We start from the raw sequence: 25,884 nt of genomic DNA on the forward strand, positions 1-25,884 counted from the left end.
TGTTCTTATACGGCCAACAAGCAGACCAGTGTAGCATATCCTGGTGGAGTACCCCAGGTATTTATTCAAAATTGCGGGTCCACACCTGTACCACATAGTGTCTGGCCTTGTACTTAACTAATGAGACTGGCTTTCTTAACAAGATGTGGCAACTCTGCAGCTTTGCGTAGGCACATTATCTTTGACCTTGGTGTGTAAGCTGCTTCTACTCCAAGCGGCACATCGATGCAACAGTTCAGTTGTGAGTTGTGCTGTAATAAGTTAACATGTGTTTGTGTCTCTCGTCACGTAAATGGAACTGCATAATATTGGGCAATGGTATCCCATTTCTTTTTGTGTTAAATTGGGTGAAAACGCGACAACAACTTGCGGTAAGCTCCGGAAGGGTTTTGGAGAGGAGATTATGTCAAGAGCTCAAGTTTTTCGTTGGAATAAAATGTTTAGTGAAGGCAGAACGAATGGTGAAGATTAAGACCGCAGTGGACGACCATCAACCTCATGGATGGATGTCATCTTGGCCAGGGTGCATGAACTCGTACTATCTGATCGAAGATTACCCGTGGAAATGATTGCAGAAGAACTGTACATTAATCGTCTAATAATAACTGAAGATTTTAGTATGAGAAAGATTTGTGCAAAAATTTTCCCCAAAAATCTCAGACCACAACAGCGAGGAACATGTAAAAAGGTGGCAGCCGATCTGTTACAGCAAACGGAAATCAATCCAGAACTGTTGAGCCATGTTGTCATTGGTGATGAAGGTTGGTTCTTTCAGTGCGATCCAGAGACAAACCGCCATAGTTCGCAATGGTGCTCAAAGGGATCGATCCAGAGACAAAACGCCAAAGTTTGCAATGGTGCTCAAAGGGATCACCCAAACCATGTCAAAGACAAAAGCGAAATGCATGCTTGTGTGCTTCTTTGATTCCAAGGGAATTGTTCAAACAGAGTGGGTGCCTCCTGGACAAACAGTTAACCAATATTACTATAAAGAAATTTTAGAAAGACTTCGTGAAAGAGTTATTCGTGTCCATGCCAAAATTTCTAATAATTGGATTCTGCATCACGATAATCTGCCGTCCCATACTGTTCTGTCAGTACAGCAATTTTTAACCTCAAAACAAATTTCAGTAACAGCACAGCCACCTTAATCACCAGATATAACTCTGTGTGATGATCCTGGAAAAAGTGTGTGCAGTCAGAAGGGAACGACTTTGGAGGAGACAACACTAAACTTGACTAAAACGGTTAGCAACATTTTTTCACATCAGTCTCATTACTTTATTGTCACACCTCGTATGTGTCCTAGAATGACATAATTTTGTACATATGTTCAAGGATATATGTGAACACTAAAACTTCCAGGCTTATTAAAACTGTGTGCCAGACCAACTCGGGACCTTTTCCATTCGCAGGCAAGTGCTCTACCATCTCAGCTACCCAAGCAGAATTCTGGAAACATCTCCCAGGCTTTGGCTAAGCCATGTCTCTGCAATATCCATTCTTTCAGGAGTGCTAATTCTGCAAGGTTCGCAGAACAGCTTCTGTAAAGTTTGGAAGGTAGGAGATGACGTACTGGCAGAATTGAAGCTGTGAGAACGGGTCGTGAGTCGTTCTTGGGTAGCTCTGATATTAGAGCACTTGCCCATGAAAGGCAAAGGTCCCGAGTTCGAGTCTCGGTCGGGCACACAGTTTTAATCTGCCAGGAACTTTCATATCAGCATACATCCCGCTGCAGAGTGAAAATCTCTTTATGTGAACACTGTCTGCGAAATTTCTTGTGAATAGAGTTAGAACAAAAGAAGCTATAGAATGAACGATGTGGTAGCTTTGCACCCATCTCATTGTGAGATAATATCTCCTGAGCTATATGTCATACTGTGATATAATTTTGGACTTACATTCAGTTGTAAATGTTCATACTGTGTGTCGAGAACTGGTTCTATTAAAGAATAAAAAATTATCACATCATGTTTCATGCAGCATATTTACTGCATGAACAGTGTAAAACTGTTTAGCCATAAACATTTCGTCTTTCTCATTTTGTAGGGATTGTCAGAAAATTTTTTGTAAATGTTTGGAAAGCTGTGTGAAGTCTGTTGCAAGTTGCTAAGTGCTCTCATTGTCAAGTACTGGATGAATAAAGTCTGGGTACTTATAATGTGTATGCATTTATATTAAATATATGTAGCCAAAAGCTGAACAAACATTTATTAGAGTGTTATGAAAAGTTGTAATTAATTGGTCAAGAACTTTCCCACATATGTTTGTTTATGTATTGCATATATTAAAATATGACCCCTATGTATGTTCAGATGCTTTGTAAAACAATGTCCTATTTTTACATATTAGTATGGTATATTTATATACCAGACAACTTCTTAAAAATATGTAGCATTTGCCCATTCAAACATTTATTAAACTGATGTGCAAAAATATGAAATAGTTTGCTTAAGAATTTTTCGAGATTTTTGATATGAGTGTTGGACCTTTATACAGTATATACATATTTATATACTGTGTATATTACAAAAGGTATAGCGTATGCTTAATCAAAAGTTAAGTAGAGTATTGTGTAAAAATTTGTAGCAAATCAGATAAGAACATTTCGAGATATTTGGTAAGAACAATTTACCATTACATATTCTTTGTAAGGTGTATAAAAAATGTACACTGCTTACGTCTGTCGGAATTTTTATTATAGCATTGTGCAAATATCTGAAATAACTCAGTCAAGAGCTTTTTTACAATTTCCCCTGTTGCATGAAGATATATATTTATATATTATGTATATTAAAATATAGCTTATGTTCATTGAATTGGTTTTAGTATATCGCATAAGGATTTGAAGTGGAAGCGATCTAGATCTTTCCAAGATTCTTACTAACAACATTTCGTCTTTGCATAGTATGTATACATTTATAAACAATATTTATTAAAAACTGTAGCTTATGTCCATTTTATGTTTATTATAGTATTGTGTAAATTCTGAAGTAAGTTCACCAAGGTTTCTATGAGATTTTTGGTAACAATGTTGAACAATGGTTTGTCTTAAAGCATGATTATTATTATTATTGTTATTATTACATATATTTATATATACTATATATCAAACACATATATTTATTATGTCTGTCTAAACTGTTATTTGAGTATACTGTAAAAATTTTAGGTAAATTGGTCAAGAAATTTTTGAGATTTTTGCCAGAAACTCTCCCTCTTTATATAATAAACATGTATTTATACACCATAAATATGAGAAAAGTATGCAGGCTGCGTCCATTCGAACGTTTGTTAGAATACCATGTAAAAAACTGAAATAAATCCATCAAGAACTATTCGAGATATTTGGTAATAAATTAAAACCAACACTCATGTTTACATCTTTACTAGCGAATCCAGCAGTGCTTCAACATTGCTAAGTATGTTCAGTCTCTTCCTTCTCTCTCCCCATCTCCTGCTCCCACTTCTCTTTGTCGATCTTCTTCTCTGACTACCATCTCCCTGTTGTTATCCTCCTCCTTCTCCTCCTCATCCTCCTCCTCCTCTCTCTGTCCATCTCCTCCTTCTCACTCACAGTGTTCATTTCCTGCCCCCTATCTGTCCACCTCCTCTTCCTAACTCTACCCGACTTTGAGCCTTGTTTATAGCAAATGAAAACTTGAGGTCACTGAAAATGAATGGGTAAACTAGTTAACATTAGTGGTATATCGGGTATGAGAGAGAACTATCCAGGTGCTGGATCTATGAGGATATTAGCTATAACGACAGTATTTCACATTGTTTTAATCTGCGAATAGGTAGGATTACAAAGTTTCAAAAGTTTCGTATTCGTAGGTGTACTCTAATCATAAATCAATACGCCACAGACCGGAAATTTTGTTGTTAGATTTATTCATAAAAAGAAAGAATATATGCAGAAGAAATAAGTTGATTAATGTTTTAAATCCCTGATATATGAAAACTAACTATAAGATAGGAAAATAACCTACTCATTTTCACTGCACTGAACAGAACTTTTTTTTCGTAGTCGATTTTAACAGAAAACCGGCACATTGCTGTTTAAAAAATATACATATATGTACTGAATATCTATCGAATTGTTGTGCAAAAATTTGGAGCACATCGATCAAGAAATTTTTCAATTTTTTCTTAACAACGTTTTCTCTTATACTACATATGTATTTCTGTGCAAAATACATTTAAAAATATGTAGCAAATGCCTGCCTGAAGGTTTAACAAGCTATTGTGTAAAATTTTGAATTTAGGTGTGTGTGTGTGTGTGTGTGTGTGTGTGTGTGTGTGTGTGTGTGTGTGTGTGTGTGTGTGTGTTTGTGTGTAAGTGAAAATATGCCACCCATGACCATGTGACTGTTTATTAGAGTAACATATAAAAATCTAAAGGAAGTCAGTCATGAACTTTTCTGGAATTTCACTGACAGCCTTTCGCATTTCTGTAATGTATGTAGGTAATTAGATGCCATAAGTGTGAGAAATGTGTAGCCTACGTTTATTACAGTATCGTCTAAAAATCGAAAGTAGATCAGTGCTGTAATTTTGGAGATTTTTGCTATAAATTTTTTCCCTTTTACCTAGTATATACATGTAATACATGTATTTATACATCACATATATTAATAAATTTGTAACCCATGTCCGTCTAAAAGTTTATTGGATTATCGTGTAAATATCTGAAGTAAATCGGTGAAGAACTTTTTGAGATTTTTGTTAACAGCGTTTAGCTATGTCTGGTCTTCATACAGAAGTATAGGTTTTACGTATATATCGGTATTGATATTCTGTATACGTAAAAAATATGTAGACTATGTCTGTCCGAAAGTTTGCTGCAGTAACGTGTAAAAATTTGTAGTAAATCGGTCAAGAAATTTTCGAAATTTTTGGTAACAGCGATAAACTGCGACTTATCTTTATGTAATATTACAGATGTATAAAACTCCAATGAGCGTGTGTTCGTAAATCTTCTCCTGCTAAACAGCTTGACCGATTTTAATGAATTTGTTTTGTACTTATGAGATCGCTTGGATGGTTCTTAGCCATAGCTGGACCCAGTTTGTGGCGCAGTTGCCGGGATTAAGATTTTCTTTTAATTTTCTGATCGATTATATATATTTTGATTTGTCACATAAAGAAAGACATAATTCATAATATTTTGTACCGCCGCACCTTTCTGTATTACCTTAGGCATCAATACATGAGCAAGCTCATTACGTTGTAGCTTGGTGCTGTAACATTTAGTTTTCGGATTTTTGAGTTCTGATATATGCCATGTTTTGTGATTATGTGACTACTGAGTGAGTTATTTACCGATTGGTTCGAGAACGGTATGACAAAGGAAGTATATTTGAAAAAATATGTTGTGAAAATGTGAAATTGGCATCATTTGAATTGTCATTTATCAGGTGCGATTATAGAAGTTGGTCAAGTGGGGAAGGGTTAATGGGTGAGAGGGGTTTTGGGGGAATGGAATATCGCTTAACAAAAGGAGAGTTGGGGTCCTCCATCGACAAACTGGTAAAATTTGGTGTTCCTTCAAGTAGTTTTTGCTGACTGTTTTTGACTTAAGGGTAAAAAATGTGTATTTTTAAATAATAAGACGACCATTTTAAGTCAAATGATATTTATTGGTTTTGTTAGTAAGCTATTTGCCGCTCTTATTCTTTTGATAAAACGTGTTTGAAATACATTGCGACCTATATTACTACATAATTATAAAAAAATGACTGAATATGTTGGAGTAATGTATTCGCTGATTTCTGAAGTCATTTTATCCAGTGTAATATGATACTCCATGGGGGGGGGGGGGGGGGCTATAGCCCCCTTGGCCTCCCACCCTCCAACCCCCACCTTGCCACCGCCCCTGAGTGAAGGCCAGACGTTGGGATCACAGATTTACTTCAAACTTTGCACACCTCTAGTAGGCCATTGAAACAACGTAATGTGCAAGTGGTAAGGTGCACTACTCCAGAAATTCCGAGAAAATCGCAAGAGAAATTTAACGGGTCTGATGTATCTGTGCCCAGGACTCGGACTTTAAGAGAACGAACATACGCGTAAATGGCAGGGGTGGTGGCAAAGGCTGGGGCTATGGGGAATATAGCACCTCCCTCCCCCCATGGAGTATCGTATTACACTGGATAAAATGACTTCAGAAATCAGCGAATATATTACTCCAACAAATTCAATCGCTTTTTTATATAATTATGTAGCGATATAGGTCGCAATGTACTTCAAACACATTTTAACTAAAGAATAAGAGCGGCAAATAGCTTACTAACAAAACCAATAAATATCATTTGACTTAAAATGGCCGTCTTATTATTTATTAATATACATGTATCACCCTGAACTCCAAAACAGTTACCGAAAACTACTTTAAGCAACACGAAATAATTTTACCAATTTGTCGGTGGAGGAACCCAACTCTCCTTTTGTTAAGCGATATTCCTCTCCACCCCCCTCCCCCTCCCCCCCCCCCCAAATTAGTCCCAAGGCCCCTTGACCGACTTCTAGAATCGCCCCTGCCTCCACTTACCTATAAATTATGTTTTCCATCTACACCTCTTCCTCAGTCTAACTGCGATAATGCATGGATGCCTAGGTAGACTCTATTTCCTCCTCATGCGACACGTGGACAATGGAATTACGACTCTTATCTATAGTATCGTCGCAACACAGAAAACGGAGAACGTACAATGCTAATGTCAAACAGCAGCAGTCAGATTTAGACTGAGAGTCAGTGTGTAGTATCATATTCGCCTCTATTGTTAAACACTTACAAAGCTCACGTTAATGTGGAGTTTCGCAGTTCTGTTGAGTCAGTCAAATATTCATTCGTAAATACGTTCACAAGAGCAGCAGTTTCACGGTATTTAAGGTTCAAAATAAGGAAACGACAAAAGAACACGCTACCAGATGGGCAGAAACCGTTTGGCATGTCCTGAGTTATTACTCACACGAAGGAAACCCATCTCACGCACGTTTAAATCGGTCAATGTGTTTGTTTCACAGCAGACAATGCTCAGTAAAGAGCATTCAGCCCACTAAAAACCACACTGATTCAATTAATGTAACCACGTAACTGACAAATATTTTTGGTCAATTCACACGAACACTGTTTCATTTTAATGGCCACGATATTTCACATGGACTAAACCATCAATGAAATGGGTGCCTCACAAGTGCGGTGAAGCTGTTCCTGCAATTCCTGGCATTTTTGAACACATACATTAGATCGATTGTACACTGTTCAGCCAAAATAAATTTCTTTGCTTTTGTTATTGGTAATGTTCAGTATAAACAACCTAAGAATATTTGCGGACTGTAAACGGCCAAGTGCATGATTCATATCATGACGCTTGACGCGAACTGCAATTGTTGGAAGACGACAGTCGTTGGAACATTACTCTTATAGACATAGCATTCTCTCGATGAGTTAAATACAACGCTGCAAGATTTGAATGACAATACCAGATTTTTCGGTGGGGCTCTATTGTTGCCATCCGGTGGTTTTCGGTAGATGATATCCATCATTCCACGTTCTACGTTCTCTGATGAGATTGACGCATATTTGAAGTCATCCAGTTTGCTGTGAAATGTACAGACATTGAGACGATAATTATGGATGTACAATCGCAATACTATTCATAAGCAGACACATATTCGAAACAGTTGCTGGATACTGGCGATGGGAAAATTCGTTTGCATGAAGATAAGCAATAAATTAAATCGCCAGACAATTTCTGCAATAAAGTTGCTTCATAAAATGAATTAATCAAAAGTGTATTCCCTAATTTGATCCATCAATACATCAACCACATATGGCTCGGTAGACGAGCGATTTTGGCAGCTAAATTGTCGATGATGATCAAATTACTTTCCAAGTAGAACAAACATTGACCAGCTAAGTGATGTCATTCAACTGCCACTGTGATTGATGTAAACGAAGCTGTCAGTTACCCACTAAATTCTTAAATTTATTAGATTTTCCTGGACTACTATAATGTAATCTGCGCTTGAAAACTGTTCACCAATAATTTGGCTCCGCAGTTTAAATCCTCCCAAATTTCGCAGTGGAATACGACTGGTGATCCAACGAATTACAAGAAATGTCATAGATGTGACATTATCGAACGGAAAAATTAAGAGGAGAGAATATATTGCTGCCACGTATTCCAATGATACGATTAGACGCAGCAATTCACTTTAAGCCCTTACAATGTCCTAATCGTCTGGCCTTTGTCAGTAAGTAAGACGCAAGGCCAAACGTTAGCCATATGTGGACTGAATCTGAAAAATCTATGTTTCTCAAATAGTTCAAATGGCTCTGAGCACCATGGGACTTAACCACTGAGGTCATCTGTCCCCTAGACTTAGAACTACTTAAACCTAACTAACCTAAGGACATCACACACATCCATGCCCGAGGCAGGATTCGAACCTGCGACCGTAGCGGTCGCGCGGTTCCAGACTGTAGCGCCTAGAACGGCTCGGTCACTATGGCCGGCCTATGTTTCTCACACGGACAGCTTTACGTTGCGTGTTCACAGGTCGGCAAACCGTCAGACCCGTACCTTTACACACCAGAAGAAGGGATAACCAAAAATACTGTAAACACATTAGCAGATAAACTCGTTTCAACATTTATTATTAGATCAACAATATTCATTATGTAGATTCAAGAGATCCACTTTTCTCAATTTTGTTCTTCGTTACCTGATGACGTTAATGGTTTTGAGGTATTTCAGCTATGTCCGCCCCTCAGTAGAGTAGTCAGAGCGTCTGACTGCCATGCAGTGGGCCCTGGTTCGATTCCCAGCGTGGTCGGTGATTTTTCCGCTTAGGGACTGGGTGCTGTGTCGGCGCTATCATCATTTCCGCCTCATCGACACGCAGGTCACCCAGTGTGGCGTCAACTGAAAAGAGTAGCAACTCGAAGAAATAACTTCCTCAGGTCGGGTCTCACGGCCATCAAGGCCATACGATGATTTCAACTACCTTGAATAAAAGATTTCAGTTCAAGACATATATTTTGATAGTGCGGTGTGGTGACAGGAAAAAGTTTGCCTACTGGGTCCTCTATTAGTAGTACAATTATCCAACTGGCGCTTCTGTTGCAACCGTTGTGACTGTTTCAAAAGCGAAAACTGCCGACGGGGACGCTCGCTGCTGTGGCCACGAATCGGTCCGTTCGACTGGATAGGAAGAAACAGTCTCGTAAAAATATCAGGTCGTTTGTTGCGATTATGCTACCTAGCCGGGGTGTGGGTTTTAGCCTTTACCTCATATTCATTCAGGCGTACTTTTGGCTCATCAGGGACCTCCGTTCCGCCCCACCCCCTCGTCCCCCTCCACAGCTCATCCGATGTAGAATGACTGAGGATGCCTAATGGACGACAATTGGTGGAGGTTAGGTCATGACACAGGCAGAAGACACGACAAGTTGAAACCCTTCGCCAATAAGCTCCACCATGAAGCCATTACTCAGTCTCTAACAATACTCTTCGTTGTGGCTGCAATACCTCCAAAACTTCTACTTCTTCACGTTACGCTACCAGTTTCTCGCTCCGCTCCACGTATCAGAACTTAAACCGATCCTCATAAAACTGTTTCTTTGCTTAACAAATAAACCACTTACCCGCTTCTGTTCCTTTAATTACACATCCATCATTTTTGTACGAACGGACATAGCACTTCCTTTACATACACTCACTAAACGTACATAAATATTTCACAAAATTAAAATAACAGCAAGCATTTACAGATGGTACTAAATGCATTTAAATTCAGGGTGAATCCAAAAGTATGTTACGATGGGTGGTATTTGGTACATGAGTAACATGTGAGAGTGTAGTACTAATGAACTAACGTTCGACAACACTTTATTTGCGTGCTAGTGTCGTCGGCATGTGGAGGAGGACGTAGACAGTTTGGCCCACACAAATTGGCCAAGGAGAAAGAGAGACAATGTACTATCATATTCAAAAGTATCCGAACGACTGATTTTGTGTTGACCTTGACTTATGTGCAGTCAACGTAACGTAGCACCCTTGCAGGTCCTCTACTTTCTTTCGGTTCAGAAGTTTGACTGCATAAAATGGTTACTACACTGTCCAGTCACATTAATGCAACCACCTGTCAGAAGCATGTGGAGACATGTCAACGCCATTGTCGTGGCCATCTGCGCTAGATTTCTCGGTTGAGGATCCACGGGGAAAAAAGCCCGATCGAGGTGGTCCCATACATTCCCACTGGGTCTAAAACAGGGGCCTATGGTGGTTTCGATGTACGGTAGATTCATCTTGGTGCTCTTCGAACCATGCACATATACTGCGGGAGCTGCGTGTTACGTTGCACTGACCTGCTGGTAGATGCCACCATGCTGAGAGAAAACAAACTTCATGAGGGAGTGGACACGGTCCCCAGGAATAGTTTCATACTTGTGTTGGACCATTGCGTATTCCATAATGACGATATCTCCAAGGGACTGCCATATTCCCCACACCACTCACACTCCCTCCTATGGCCTGAAGCGTTGCGACGATTGTTGAAGGGCGTTTGCTTTCTTGAAGCAGCCACCTGTCGCCACGCAGTGGACCCTAGTTACTTCTGTTTCCGATGAACAGCAGTCAACATGGCAGCGTGAACCAGACGCCTGTTGCGGAGACTCATACACAGCAACGTTCGCTGAACGCTCACTAAGGAGACCATGTTCGTAGCCCCTTGGTTCATCTTTGTGGTCATTTGCTCATCAGTCACACGTCTATATGTCCGTACACATCTCCGCAGCCGTTGTCTACTCCAGCCATTTGTGGCCTGTGATGCACGGCAACTGCCTTAGCGACGGTTTTGGGTAGAGCCATTTCGCCATTCCATAAAAACTAAGACGTTTCGGCAACGGACTCTTGGCCGGAAAGCCAACGATAATGTCCATTTGGACGTCGGACAAATCGCTGCGATTCCGCATTACGCCAACAACTGCACTGTATTTCAAGTCTCACCGTTACGCTTTATATACCCTCCACTGCTACATCTACATCTACATGGATACTCTGCAAATCACATTTAAGTGCCTGGCAGAGGGTTCACCGAACCACCTTCACAATTCTCTATTATTCCAATCTCGTATAGCGCGCGGAAAGAATGAACACCTATATCTTTCCGTACGAGCTCTGATTTCCCTAATTTTATCGTGGTAATTGTTCCGCCCTGTGTAGGTCGATGTGAACAAAATATTTTCGCATTCGGAGGAGAAAGCTGGTGATCGGAATTTCGTGAGAAGATTCCGTAGCAACGGAAAACGCCTTTCTTTTAATGATTTCCAGCCCAAATCCTGTATCATTTCTGTGACACTCTCTCCCGTATTTCGCTATAATACAAAACGAGCTGCCTTTCTTTGAACTTTTTCGATGCACTCCGTCAGTCCTACCTGGTAGAGATCCCACACCGCGCAGCAGATTCTAAAAGAGGACGGACAAGCGTAGCGTAGGCAGTCTCCTTAGTAGGTCTGTTACATTTTCAGTGCCGCCATCTGCCATCTGTGAGTAATCACAGCACGTTGATGTAGAACGTAGGTGGCCGTCACATACCTGTGAGTGGACCTTGCATAAGAGACTAATACAGACAGCATTTCTGTGTTGCCGAAGTCCAGAAGCAAATTAATACGACGATACTGGAAGCATCATAAAACACGTTCTTGGAGATGACGCGGCCTTTAACGCTCGTAAACTCAAATTTATTACAATAAATTACATTTCGGAAAGCAAATTTCAACTTGAAATTATTTGACGAAAATTATTGTACTGGACTGGGATATGAGACTCTTTTCCTGTTAACTAACCACGATAGACCTTAAACATGCTTTCAAACATAAGAACGGTTCCACGGGGATTCGAAACTAGCACCTAATCGGAAAGTAAACAAAGCACAATAAAATGTTGGATATCGAAATTTTTCACCGTTAGAGGAGATATAATCAATCCCGCTTCTACTGATCACAGAGATAAAAGGTCAAGTGTTTTGGATAACTCTTGTCTTAACGGTCATTTGTATACCTATCGGAATAACGGGTATACTGTAACTATCCTAAAACTGAGGATAGCCGTTAAACGAAAAGTGTTCTGCCTTGCAAACCATTCAGGAAAACCCTGACATTTGGGTACGAAAAGTAGCCATTGTGTAGATGTCCTCTTCTGTAACTTCTGTTAATGGCAGATAGCCGAAATTTGTACAATACTTTCTTAATATGATATCCTTGGAGGACGTCGAAACATTTTTCTATATCACTATCCGTTACCGAGAATCACATTTTCAAAGTTGCCGTACTTACGCACGTAAAATATGTACGTAATATCCAGACTGAGGAGTAAATGTAATTTTATTTGACGTAGTGAACACATGTCACGGGTTCTAGGGTTATCGCTAGGTATTTGAGCTCACCGGACTCCGTTTCTAGTGAGCTAGTGAGCCATTTTTCAGCATTAAAATTTTATGACGCATTGTCTCTGTGTAATGGTTACTTCACCACTTTACAAATACGCTACATCCATAGTGGTAAATCAGTGAGAAGATATGCATTAAAAAGGGATGTAACATGCCTGAAAATAACTTAAAGTGACTGACAAAAGTTATGTAAAACAGGAAAGATTGCAAATTCAATAAACTATTTCTAAATATTTTTATTCCTAAAGATACAAGTGATGAATTGCGATCGATGAGCAAAGAATCCAGAAAAATATTTAAATCAAACGATTTTGTGGTAGCCTTATATTATGCGTGTTTATTTGCCGTTTGTATGTGGCACAATACGTAAATGTGTCCAACTATACAGTTAAACCTTGAAAGCTTTAATTACCAGTAGAACTCCTTTTATACAGTGACGGAAAAAAATCGCAGCTCCAAAGATTGATTAATGTAGAGTAGTGTAGAATAATGAAATTTCGGGAATACTTTTGTCGACATAACATGTTTAAGTCACTAACATTCCAAGGTCACATGTTAATGGAAGCGTGAGATAGGTCACTGCAAATGTGAAAGGCTGGTACATTAAAAACAGGTCTAACCGCCAGAATGTTGAATGAAACCATGCAAACGTGCTTGAATTGTGTTGTACAGATGCCGATGTCAGTTTGTGGGATGGAATTCTATGACTGTTGCACTCTATCGGTCAACACAAGGACAGTTAGTGTTGTCTGTGGATGACGGCGGAGTAGTCGTCCGATGATGTCCCATAAGTGCTCGGTTGGAGACAGATGTGGTGATCGTGCAGGCCAAAGCAACATTTTGAAACTCTGTATAGACTGTTAGGTTTCAACAGGGTATGTAAGCGAGCGTTATCTTATTGAGTAACACCGCCTGATATCCTCTTCACTGATGGCAACACAGCAGGTCGAATTAATAGACTGACATAGAGATTTGCAATCAGGGTGCGAGGGATGATCGGGAGAGTGCACCTGTGGTCATACGAAGTCGCACCCCAGGCCATAACTCCAGGTATAGTTCCAATGTGTTTATCAAGCTGACAGGTTGGTTGCAGGTCCTCAACTGGCCTCCTTCTAATCAACACATATCCCACACTCCCTCCGAGGGAGAACCAGATTTTATCCGAAAACGCAACAGACCTCCACCTTGCCCTCCAATGGGCTCTCTCTTGACACCATTGGGGTCATAAATGGCGTTGGATTGGGTATGTGGAATTCAAGCTACAGGGCGTTTGGCTCGGAGCTGTCCTTGCTATAAGCGATGTGTATCGGTTCTCTCACTGTAATGCTAACTGCTGCTCAGTCTGCTGCTGCAGATTCGGTACGATGCGCCGGAGCCATTTACCGAACACAATAGTATTCCCTCTCGGCAGTGTCACGTGGCCGTCCAGACTCCCGTCTTCGTGCGACTGTAGTTTCTCATGACCACCACAACCAGCAAATATGTAGAGTGGCTACATTTCTGCCAAGTATTTCTGCAGTATTGCAGAACTAACATTCAGCCTCGCAGTCCTATTACATTACCACGTTCACACTCAGTGAGGTGTCGATAATGGCGTCTTTGCGGACTTAAAGGCCTTCTTGACTAGCGTCAGCTCACCACCTACGATCTCAAAGGTAACTAACGCTCACGACCGTTACAGCGTGAATTTAAAGCAAACCTGATCTGCATCCTCATAGTGGTGTTATTAGCACTACTCTTATGCGACAGGCGCGAAATTCTATAGACATCCTAGTTCCAGATGTGAAACACGCCTTCCAGCTTTCATTTATGTCACACAGTTTCTTCTTGATAATGCCATTTTCTCTGTCACTCTACAAGTGGCACACGCTGATGTAGCACGGAGAAGAAGGGAACCAGTGGAGACATGCTCCTTCTGAGCACAAGAAAGGCAAATATGTGCAGAAACTCAGAAAAAGGTGGGGAGCCAATTGCCTTTATACTCATTCCGCCTTTGTAGCCAAAAATTTTAGCATACGGGTATATTAACGCATACTCTGCGGAGAAAGAGTAGCAGAAAGACAGTGATTGTTGAAGAGAGAGAGGAGACAGTGCCTCACAGGTGTAACTCAAGGCACAAGTGTCTAAATGACGTTTACCCGACCGCCGGATTGACGACAAGGGGCCGAAGGACAGAGGCTGTTTCGCACGGCCTCCAGGCTCACGCGTTGTGACACCATGCGGTTTTCACTTTCGGGAGTTCACAAAAGATCACGCGTATGTGCCTCCGCTAAAAACTTTTCAGACTGACTTAAGAAACAGGACTGATGCAGTTGTAGCAATCAATACTCTAGATACCCTTACCAAGATTTGGGAAGAACTCACTTATCGCCTCGATGTCTGCCTTATGACGAACAGTGCTCAATTTTGCAAGAATAACTGTTTGAATTGGTCTTTCTTTGAAGTAGCACTTATAATTGAATGCTAATTGTAATGAATGCTACAAAACCTTAAAACCACGATGTTCATTTTGAAACGCATCGCATATTTCCCTGCAGTTCTATGCATACAATCTTTCTCCCTTTTCGTAAATCCGTGTGTCGGCTTGTATCCAATCACATAGGACTATTCGCTACACAGCTGATTACCTACAAATATAGTCTACCGGCACTAAGTCCGCGACATATTCGGTGTTAAATATAGCCGAAATAACATCAGGACTTGATACGTTGTTCGCGTTGAATACTGTAGCTCTTGATTACTGAGGATGCTTATACGAGGGTTGGAACATTAATAGCGGAAACTATTTATTTATAGTTCGTACAAAATAGATACGTGTTTCAAAGTTTTCCTAACCTTCAAAGTAGTCACCAGCATTATGTGTAACCCGTTGCTAGCGATGTAGAAGTCGTAGGATACTCTTAGCAGTGCCAGTTGTGTTGACAGTTCGAGCAGCGCGGTCTATTGTCCGACGAATTCGTATCAGTTCTGAAGCGAATGTCGTGAAGTGTTCCCTTCAGTTTCGAAATCGAGTTGAACTTATGAGGGCTTAATTCGGGGGAGTGCAGTAGGTGGTATAACACTTAGCAGCTCCATCAGTCAAACAAATCAGTAACAGATTGCACTGTACGTGCTTGAGCATTTTTCTGCAAAATGATTGTCAGGTCCTGCAAGAAGTGTCAACACTTCTGTCTCTATGCTGTTCATTTTTGGAACATAGCCTACGACCAGCTTAGAGACAGAAGTGATGAAACTTTCTGCAGGACCTGACCATCATTTTTCAGGACAGTGCTCAAGTACGTACAGTGCAAGCTGTTACTGATTTGTTTAACTAATGGGGCTGCTAAATGCTATACCACCTACTTCACTCCCCTGACTTAAGCCCTCGTAAGTTCAACTCGATTTCTAAACCGAAGGAAACTCTTCACAGCATTCGCTTCAGAACTGCTATAAAGTCGTCGGTCAATAGACCGCGGCGCTCGTAGTATCGACACAACTGGCACTGCTAAGAGTATCCTACGACTCCCACATCGCTGTCAACGGGTTATACACAATGCTGTTGATTACTCTAAGGGTCATTAAAACTTTGAAACACGTATCTATTTTGTACGAGCTGTAAATAAATAGTTGCCACTACTAAAGTTCCAACCCCCGTAGTTTTGAACCTGTACAATGGTCAAATTTTGGTACGTGCTATCCTTAGTGTAATAAATTGTTAAACACGGAATTGTACCTTTTTTGTTTCTAAATGGCTCTGAGCACTATGCGACTTAACTTCTGAGGTCATCAGTCGCCTAGAACTTAGAACTGATTAAACCTAACTAACCTAAGGATATCACAAACATCCATGCCCGAGGCAGGACTCGAACCTGCGACCGTAGCGGTCACGCGGTTCCAGACTGAAGCGCCTTTAACCGCACGGCCACACCGGCCGGCTTTTTGTTTCTGTCTGATGCCTTCTATTACAACAATAGATATTCACACGAGAGTCCATGCAAGGCTAGTAACGATTCATTGACTTTCCATGTGGCGAGGACTTCCTGGAATTAATTTCTGAATTTAACAAGAGCCCAAATTGTTCTCTCATTACTATATCACATTTGTTAGTTGGAATCTGTCAGCGAAATTTGTTGCTAATTGATGATTCACATTCCCTACCACCACCCACCTCTGTGACGTTATTGCGCATTGCAGCTCATTACTATATCGCATTTGTTGGTTGGAATCTGTTAGCGAAATTTGTTGCTAATTGATGATACACATTACCTACCACCACCCACCTCTGTGACGTTATTGCGCATTGCAGTTGTGGGCCGTTACCGTGCATCTGATAGCTAGTGAGCCAACGTCAGGGACATACGGACAGCTATTTAGTAGCCCAGGTAGCCGTGTCTGTGCCAACGATAGATGAGCAGATATGGAAGATATTGTATTTTCTAGCTCCACAGTGATCGAGGTTGCAGCTTCTCTACATATTAGAGTATTCTACTGTGCGGTGAGAGCTTTCGTCAGTCACATAATGACTGTTTTAGCGGCAAACACATTAATAATCTCTAGCACTGTTGCTCATGCAAGACCTTTAGTCTGTAGTGAATTGAAGGATAGAAATGGAAATTACAAATAACATTATTGAGTGCTGGGTGCCAGAATGTGGTAAAACGAAATTATTTGTATGGTTAAAGTACAAATTTACCCCGCTGGGCTGCAAAATGTAGCGAGCAAATTAAGTGAAGGATTAATACATTGAGACGTTCACATTTATTATTCAAATGTAAAACTCAGGGCCGAGTTGACTGAGCATGGATACAAGTCAGTGATTGGGCAAGAAAGGGAGGAAATTAACAACATCATTTAATGATTTAAGGAGTCAGTTTTCTATGCATCAGTGTGTGGCAGAAGTGAAGTCTGTGTAACATAATGAACACCTCTTTTCGTGTGTGGCGGTGAAATGACGGCACCAGTTTTCATCTTTCGTGTCTCACAAATTTGCGGCATCACTTGATGATTTGCCCCTTCTCCTGCAGTGGATGGCAGGCCTGAATCATTCAGGTAGCAGGTGGCAGCGACACGGTGTTTCTGATTTTGCACTCCAGGTTGTTATTGTCATTGGTAATAGTCTCATAGAAGGGATGTCAGCATAATACTTGCCAGCTGATGTTACTCAGTTGAACGCAGTTGTATACTTAAAGATCCAAAAACATGACCACAAGGATTCTTTTCTTCAGCATGGAGAGAAAATGAATATGACCCGGTGTAATTGGCGTACAACAATGTTATTTTGGGGTGGAGGACCAGGATTTCAGATAAACGTCATTCATAGAATAAAGCAGGATTTTATTTGTTTTTCATCACTGTTCACGACAGTAAATGACAATATGATTAAAAGCCAGCAAATGCAGACCCCCATTCTAAGAATTGTCAGTATGGGTGACATCCTCTTTCTACATGGGTCTTAAAGTGTTCGACATGATTTGCTGGAATCTCTTATATATTTGACAAGGAAACGGTGTAAGATGGCAGTCCATTTTACTACCTTACATACTAACCCGACAAGACGATTTGAGCGATATGTCAAACACCATACTTTTGGTGCCACAGAGACAATTTTATAACCAAATTATAGTGAAAGTGTACATCGCTAATCGAAATACGGTACTAAGTAAGCCATTTTCCCATTTCTATGAGCATACATTTCTGTAGCGGCACAGAAGTGAAACAGAGACGAAGCGTCGAGCCACAACGCAACATTTCACTTTGACAGCCACTTTGCAGGCAGGATAGGGATGAGTCATAAATATCGATGCCGCAAGGGATCTCGACAGAGTCACGTAGCTTATTTCGCCACAGGGAGCCAATGGCGTGTTTACTGCGTCAGGTGTCCCATGGGAGAGGCGACTGCGCAGTTCACACTAATTTGATGTGTCGCATTTTTGGAGAGGGAGAAGGAAATATGTTAGTTTAAACAGATCGGGGCATTCACGTGAACAGAGTGTGATATCTACATATATACATGAATGATATTAAAGGCCTGGGTCTCGAGTAGATCGCTGTTTCATTGGCGGAACTACCTGGAAATTACGAGGGAATGTAGAGTGCAACTTTACCGTAATATCATTATGGAGGTGGAGTTGGGGAATAAGACGACTGCCTGTACATAGCAGTTTGGTTGACAGGTTCCAGTTTTGGAGGGAGGCAATGTACTTCACAGGGAGGGGAGAGGTAACTTCACAACAGCGTTTTCTCTCTCTGTCTCTCTCTGTGTGTGTGAAACGTTCTCTTGATAGGCAGAGTACTTAATGCTCCACGGTTGTGGTGCGAGATTTACTCTGTGGTCCACTTGATCACAATGGACTCTAAATTAATATACTGAGAGTCTCGTGTTTTCTCCAAGTGGACAGGTCGAGAGGAGTCATATTAGTCTTGCAAGATCTGCGGAGGCATCACTGTGCACCTCACCCCACCCACCAGGTGAGTGTACACAGCAATTATTGACCTACTAGAGACAAACAGTCTTCTACTTCACAGAGGAACTCGGTAGGAATATAAGACTGACACTTCAGTCAATAGTAAGCAGTTTTATGGGTTTCCAGTGTGATATTATTGGATTTCAGACATTTTACATATGAGAAAAGGACAGCCATCGAGCTGTAGTTTGTAATGATACTAAGCATGACAACGCAAGAGTAAAGAAACGATATCTGTTTATAACGTGCGCCTATACCAAGACGCGCGGTCAGCGTTTAAAAGGTACTTTTAAACACTATAACTCGCTCGGCGCAGATATTTAAAATCATTGCCGCAGCGCTTGATAGCAAGAAGCTGCGAAACAGAAGAAAGAACAATTTATCATTTGTTAGGAAAATTCTAGTCTTTATAGTTAGTTGTACTTCTGGTCGCCGATATGTTAACATGTACTTCATTACCTTTGATGTTTGGTCGCCGACTTGTTGAGGCGTGTTGTGTAGCACCGCTACAAGATATATTTCATTTAGTGTGAAAAACCACGTTATCATCAGGAAAGAAAACGCTTTTGTAAACCTTGTGACGATAAAAAAAATACTTACGCGCACGCCAGGACATTTAATTTTTACAAAATATCACACATACAAAAGCAGCGATTGTTGGACTGCTCCATGTATGAGAAAAACATAAAAATGTAAGTTTTGTATACATTGCAATTTTGTTAATGTTTATAGTTTAACGCCTTTGTTCTTTGAGAATATATTGATGCTTCACTGTACAGAAAATCTATGCTTGTTCTTTTCTTTAAATTAACCACAAATAATGTTTATGTTCAAATGAACTTTGTTACAGGTTCGCTCTTTATAGCGGTGTCTCGATTGTATTTGGGAGACCATTAATGTGTTCAATTTCCGATCTGACAACTTTTTTTACAAAATTTCTGTTTTGCATTTTTTTATTATTCAAATAGGTCCCTTAGGTAATTGTATTGAAGATTCTGATTGCGTTAAAGCAATCCGGGTTAAGAGGTCATTTGAGAAACTATTTTCACGCAGTCAATCTGTACGTCTCCTAAACACAATCGAGAACCGACGCATCGTCGATCATTCATTAATTTTTCTCTCTTTCCAAGTCGTACCAAGAAACGGCCAAGGAGAACTGCCGTGAGTACGCAATCTAGTGTTAAAGGTTACATTCTTTATCTTGTCGGCAAACATTGCCATAAATTATCATCATCAATGTAACATTTGGTTAAATACGAAAAGCAAAAAAAAAAAAAAAACCTTTTAACGCTAGATGTGGCGCCCGAACAGGGACCTAACTAAAAAACTAATTTGTTCTATTTATTTTCATGCTACCATCTGGAGAAAATTGGAAGCCAAAACCAATGATTAAAAAAAAAAAGGACGCATATGCACAAAATCGCAGTAAGAATCCACAACAGCAATAAATAGCAGCGCGCAAGACAACTAAAGTGAGTACGATTTTTCATTACGATTGAAGCTTTGCGTACCGAGTATTCAGTCGGCTCGTGACATTCACTCTCTACGCTTTTTCTTTTTTTTCCTCAAGCAATTTAATTTCCAAATTTCTGTTTCCTTTTGCTATTAGATCCGCCTCTATCTCATAATTTCGCTTATAATAGTTAGAAATAGTTAGCAAGAATTTCCATTGTTGTACATTTTAGTAAACCACAATGGCCGTCAGTTTCAGTGCTCTATAAGTGTTTATCATTTATTTTATCACTCCCGTTGCCATATTGGCATTTTCGTGTGTCAGAGTTTCAATTGTTTATAACGCGCAAGCAATATCCGTGAAATCAGGACGCGAAATCCTTGGCGCACCTGACAAGTGAAAATCATAATTAAAAATAAATATATCTTTTCTAGCTCGTGCAGTGTAACTACTTGAAATTTACGATGGCTGATGAGCAAACAAGGCAACTCAGACCGCGCGCGGGTGTAAACAAACCTGAATCTCGTAGTGAGGGAACAACTGACGACGAAGCGACAAGTGAGCTGTCGGCGCCACAGACCGCGTCGCAGTCACGTGAATGCTCGCTGTCAGATATACTAAAATTGTTTGCTGATATGAAAACAAGTTTTGAAGCAAACATGGGTAATCTTGGAACGCAAATCAGTCAGTTAACAAACCAAAGTGACAATATTGAAACGCAAATCAGTCAGTTAGCAAATCAAAGTGACAGCAGGTTCAACAGTTTAGAATCAAGGATAGAGGACACTCAAGTGCGAATGAACAATATAAATTCTGTTATTACCGACATCCAAGCACAAATCAAAAATTCGAATGACACCATGGAGGAAAAAATTGAAGCCATTACCACTGCTTACGCAAGCGAGCTAAACGCAAGCGTACACGCAAAAATTGATAGTGTTCTTTCGATGGTGGAATCCGCCGAGACCAATATTGGTAGCAAGTTCATAGATATGCAGGCCCAAATAGATGTGTGTAAATCAACTGCGAGTGACTCTTTGAAACATTACAGTGATGTTTCAAAGAGAGTAAGCCAATTGACAGAAGGTGTCAACCACGTCGGCGAGCGAGTTGAAGACCTTGCTCAGCAAATATCCGATGTCAATATTGACAAAAAGATCGCAGATGTCAACACCGGTATAAGCAATACACTTAATAGGGAATTTGAAGAGTGGATGCAATCCAAAGAACAGTACATTGTCAGCAAGGTACACGCTGAAGTAAAGGGTACGGTTAAATCTGCTACAGCAGAAATCTTAACCGCTCCCGGTACTTCTGGTGACACTTTAACCAGTGAATTAGGTGAAATCAGACGAGCATTTAGCCATGATCTTCCGGAATGGAAACGTCAGCTAAGCAATGATATAGATCAACTGAAACGACAAGTTACGGAATTGCAAGGTGACATTCAAAGTGAGTATTCGCTAGCGCCAGAACACGATAATCGTCAATATCCCGAGTGTCAGGTACAATTCTCACCAACAGTAAATAATACGCGTGACGAAACTTCTACATCACGTAGTCATGTCGATCAACTAACACTCGTTGAACTAATGCGAGACGAGAGTGTGCTAAAACACAGAGCTTTTCAACCTTTTATACCTGAAAAACGAAATATACATCCCATGGTATTTCGAAAATCATTCACAGGTGCTTTCCCGGAATCATGGAACGACAGGCAGCGGATACAGTTCATCTTAGGCTATTTACACGGTGAAGGATCAATTTGGGGTACAGATATAATAGACAAATGTCACACCTATGCAGATTTTGAAAAGCATTTTTTGAATAAATTCTGGAGTTCAGGTATACAACAAAGACTCCGAAAGGAGGTTTTCAACGCCGAACCTTTCAACACCAAAGGAGGAGCTTTGAGACGTTATTTTGAAAAATATCTACGTAAAATTCAGTATTGGGACACGCCCATTTCAACCAAAGATGTAATCATGATCTTAAAGTCAAAACTCCCTGTGTCAATAAGAGAAAAACTAGTTAATGTGAGTGAAGAAGACCTAGAAGCATTTCTTTCTGTTCTTGACAAATTTGGATATGATCTATGAGGATGTGCGTGCGAGCGCGCGGAATAATTATAATAATGGACCGCCCGCTCCGCAGCAGCACATAACAAATTGCGTCAATGGATTGTCGTACCAACATAACACGGGACAACCAAACGCTCAGCCTTACGCTAATCATAACAGTTTCAACGGCCGTAATGGAAAACAATATAACAAATATCCACACCAGAATAGATAGAATCCGATTTATCAAAACACACAGCAACAATACGGTAATTCACCGATAAATCACAACGGTAATTATCAGTAGCAGAACAACAAGACGAATAATGGAAATCGTCACAAGGGAAAGAAATGGAACAATTATAACAGACCACAACAGTACAGTCAGCCGAGTCACTTCACTCCCTCTCACCAAATAAAATTTTTACAGCCGAAAAATGCGACATTTTCTCACCAACCCAACCAACAGTTCAGGAACAATAGTCAGGACAATTCGTCGGATGCTTTTCCTGACACCGCCGGTCATAATAGCCAAGGAAATCCGACTATTTTTTACACACAGGCGAGCCAAGCACCAAACGCGATGTCAAATAACACGCAATCAAGTGATGCACAAGTCGTATGGGATACGAACGCGAATTTTCGGCCTGGTAGGTCGCAAAATACTAGTCAAGTAAAAATAACTGACATTTCAGCTCCACCCCAGTCGGAAAACCATTAGCAGCTTCTTTAGGCCTCCACGGGGAAGCTGCAGAACCAATGGGGGGCAACTTCATTAAAAGACATATCAACGTAATTAGATACGAAGACGACAGAGACTTACGGGACGAACTATTAGACGAAAAGAACACCTACGAAAACAACGACCTTTGGGAAAACCAAGTACAAGCGTCAACTCTGATTCACATTTATGATATACCAATCATTGCCATCATCGACACAGGTCCAAATATTAATGCTATGTCTATGTGTGTATATAAAAAGGTATGCTCTGTAACAAAAATTCCTTCACTTCCTGTACAAGGATGTACTGTATCCGGAGCAGTAGGCTCCCCAGTACAGAAGGTTAGCTTGCAAGTACAAGCAACAATACAATTTAAATCCGACTGTATACAGTGCACATTTTTAGTAGTAAAGAACCTGTCAGTGCCATGCTTGTTAGGAATGGACTTTCTACGAAGAAATCGTGCCATCATTGATTTAGCTGAATGTAAGTGCACGTTAAGACTAGATGATAGGACACTGGTCATTCATCTAATGAGAGCCGAAGTCAGGATAACCAACCTGGAACGTAAAGTGAAAATACGTGGACTTTCTGACAGGCAACATTACCACCGTGCAGTTGACGAGTCCAGTGACGTCAACAATGACCCTGGTAATATACCAACTGCCGACGAGTTACGCATAAAAATTGTGGAAACAGACGGACTCGACGACAGACAGAAGTATGAACTACACGACCTATTAGCAACATTTGTGAACATTTTTTCCAGAAAACCAGGTATCATAGCAGACTATGAATTTAACATGAGAGTGAAACCTCATGATACTTTTTGCAAAACAACCTATTCAGTTCCGCAGTCCCGTAAAGAAGCCGTCCAACAAGAAATACGTAAAATGCTTAAGTGGAAAATCATAGAACCGTCCGACTCTCCCTACAGTAGCCCGTTGTTACCTGTTTTCAAAAACGATGGAAGCGTCAGACTTGTCTTGGACGCAAGGAATATTAATAAAATCATCATTCCAGTATGCACAAGACCAGAACCACTGGAGGAACAACTACAAAAATTCCATAGTGTGAGGTTCTTATCCTCAATAGACCTCCGAAGTAGCTATTGGCAGGTGAAACTATCATCATCATCGAGGAAGTACACAACCTTTATCTTTGCCGGCAGATCCTATCATTTTCGTGTAGTACCTTTCGGTCTCAACATTAGTTCTGGTGTTTTTATTGCAGCACTTGATTATGTGCTAGGACCACAGTTACTTGACCAAGTCACCGTCTACGCTGATGATTTACTGATCGCAACGACTTCCTGGGAAGAACATTTAACTCTCCTACAAAAGATCTTTCAAAGATTCTCTGATTTTGGTGTTACTGCAAATTTAAAAAAATCCAAATTTGCCAAGAAAGAAGTCAAGTTTTTAGGACATATAATTTCTTCGGAAGGAATCTCACCTGATCCCAGCAAGTTAACAGCAATAGAAAATTTCCCTGTGCCTTGCACTAAAAGGCAACTAAAAGGTTTCATTGGATTAGCTTCATTCTTCCGTCGCTTCATTCCGAATCAATCAATGAACAATCCCGCATTGTTAAATTTGCTCAAGAAAAACGTCCACTGGATGTGGACTTCTGAATGCCAAAAAGCCTTTGACAAGATCAAAGAAGCTCTTCTAAAGAGTAACATTTTAAGTCATCCAAACATGAGTTTAGATTTCTGCATTTCTTGCGATGCATCGTTTCAAGGATTAGGTGCATTTTTATTTCAAATAGACAAAACTGATGGGCAGGAGGAAGTGAAAATAATCAGTTTTGCCAGTCGGGTCTTAACCGAATGTGAGAGATCATATTCGGTAACCGAATTCGAGGGATTAGCCGTTGTGTGGACTTTTCGCCGCTTTAATTACTATATTTATGGTCACAAAGTCAGAGTATACTCAGATCATCAAGCACTGAGCTTCTTACTCTCTTGCAAACTGTATCATCCTCGGCTTACTCGATGGTGTTTATTTCTACAAGAGCATGATTTTGAAATTATTTACGTAAAGGGCAAGAATAACATCACTGCTGATGCATTGTCACGTATGCCGGAAGGATAGCCGGAGCCTACTGAATTGATAGAACAGATTTCTAATCACAAAATCCTTCTAATGAAAGATCCTCTACATCGGAGTTACTTTCTGCGTCTTTGCCGTCAAATGAATACTCTTCAAGACACAGATCGCAATTGGTTAGAAATTAAACAGCTTCTTCTAAAACAACCCTGATCACTCGTTGTCAATATTTTATAAAGTAAACAATGGAGTTTTGTTTCACCGAACTTCTCTGTTGACAGGAAGGTGGTGTGTCTGTATTCCTAAAGATTATGTTGAACATCTCATTTGGTACACTCACCTCTCCTGGGGTCACTATGGACCAGAAAAATGCAAACGCAAGATTTCAACATACTGCTATGTACCTAATCTTCACAAGAAGGTGCACCAATTATTAAGAAATTGTTCCATTTGCCAAAAGGCGAAACCTTTCAACTTGTCAAATGCCTTACCTTTAAACCCGATACGTACAGAAAGACCAAACCAAATCGTCAGTTTGGATTATGCAGGTCCACTTCCTCAGGGAAGAGGAGGTGTGAAGTATCTGGTCGTATTGTTAGATCTTTTTACCAAACACGTGAGACTCTATGCAATGAAGTCATCTAATATACTTCCACTAATTAGACGTATTGAGAAAGACTATTTTCCTCGCTTT

The sequence above is a fragment of the Schistocerca piceifrons genome, chromosome 7 (genome assembly GCF_021461385.2).
Source record: "Schistocerca piceifrons isolate TAMUIC-IGC-003096 chromosome 7, iqSchPice1.1, whole genome shotgun sequence".
Classification (NCBI taxonomy): domain Eukaryota; kingdom Metazoa; phylum Arthropoda; class Insecta; order Orthoptera; family Acrididae; genus Schistocerca; species Schistocerca piceifrons.